Source organism: Malus sylvestris, chromosome 14 (assembly GCF_916048215.2).
Source record: "Malus sylvestris chromosome 14, drMalSylv7.2, whole genome shotgun sequence".
NCBI classification, from domain to species: domain Eukaryota; kingdom Viridiplantae; phylum Streptophyta; class Magnoliopsida; order Rosales; family Rosaceae; genus Malus; species Malus sylvestris.
The window spans coordinates 3,275,104-3,276,663 of record NC_062273.1 but is presented as its reverse complement, the minus strand read 5'-3'; the positions used below and the strand labels follow the sequence as shown (position 1 = coordinate 3,276,663).

The following is a 1,560-nucleotide window of genomic DNA, read 5'->3' as shown; positions in this document are numbered from 1 at the left end:
AATGCTAGGGAGACCTGAATTTAGTCTAGTTAATTAAAGCATTGTAGTTTTCCATTTGCGTGCAAGTTCAGTTCTTACTTCTTATCATTTAGAATAAGAATCTTCAATGAGAGATCTAAAATACTTTGGAATGAGCACCTTACATTCTTATTTGACGAACAAAAATTAATTAAGGATATTCATCTTGGCCAAAAAATGTGATACAAATGTAAATGGGAAGTTTGGAAAAATAACCAAAATTTGAACACTATATAGAATTATAGCCACATTTTTAAATTTATGATATGTATAACCAAAAGTTGATATGAAAGTACTAATATACCCTTAATGATTAAGACTTTTTACAAAACAAATTCAAAGCCTCACCTCAGCAACTTGACAATTGCAGCCCTTTGAAAAAACTTAGCCAATTTCTAATTATCAACATCAAAAGCTAAATTTCCAACAAATACCTTAGCCTCCTCCTGTGGCTCGACATTCGAATCGTCCTCTCTTCCAACAAATACCTTGGCCTATTCCTGCGGCTCGACATTCGGATCGTCCTCTCTCTCTCTCTCTCTCTCTCTCTCTCTCTCTCTCTCTCTCTCTCTCCCTCCACAAAGACCCGTTTTCCTCGTTGTCGTCACTCCGTCAATGGTGAGCATGTTGTCCTCTCCACCCCAGTCCAAGGTCTGGGCTACGAAGGCGACAGAGGACAGTGGATTTTGCTCCTGAAGGGCAGCTAAATTTCACTCCTTTGTTTTCCACACTCTAAAGTTCACTTCTTTTTTTTCTTGAGAGATTATATTCGCACAACCCAAATTACATGCCCCACACTTTTTTATTTTTTAAATATTTTTTAGATATTCTACACACCACTAACACTTGATAAAAAATATTAAAAATTAAAAGAATGTGAGAGAAGTAATTTGAGGTGTGTGAATATAATCTCTATTCTTTTTTCCCTTCTTTAGATCAGAAAATCACTCAAATCTCATGCTTCTTCCGAACTTGGCAACCAAGATTCAAATATGCATAAGGAGTTTCATTCTACACCTCACAAATGCAATTTTCTTTCCAATTATAGAAAATTTGGAATGCAAAATGAGATTGTTGGAGTGTCAATAACATTTATCTTTTTAAATAGCAAAGATTAAAGCCCAAATAAATGCAAATGCCGGGGTACGTAAATGGATTGATATGGGCCATGGTTGGTAGTTGGTATAAGTAAAACCTTTCTCAATTACATCATGCTCCATTTAAGGTGCCTTAAATTGACTTGAATAACTAGGCCCGTCAAACACGAAAAACAACTCATTGGTACCTCAATTTTTATTTATTTTTTATTATTATAAACGATATTACTACAGTCCCATTCTCCTAGGCTATATGGTATAATGAAATTATACTCACTGTTCGATTTTAATTCAACTATAAGTGGTCATTGAACTTTGTTGTTATTGTACCTTCTTGTCCACTGTTGTACTAAGATAGAACAGTGATTGACCACAACGTTCTTGCACCAAAAGGGTCTAGAAAAAAAGGGACATTGTAAAGGAAAGGGTCTAAACAATAGACGTA

General features: G+C 34.9%; 1 long non-coding RNA gene across 1 annotated transcript; it reads right to left on the bottom strand.

The window, feature by feature from the left end:
* Positions 1 to 299: 299 nt before the first annotated feature.
* Positions 300 to 754, bottom strand: LOC126598373 (uncharacterized). The gene is made up of 2 exons (XR_007614804.1): positions 599 to 754; positions 300 to 562 (listed from the first exon to the last, which is right to left on the bottom strand). It is a non-coding gene; the product is annotated as an uncharacterized LOC126598373 (long non-coding RNA).
* Between the last annotated feature and the right edge of the window lie 806 nt (positions 755 to 1,560).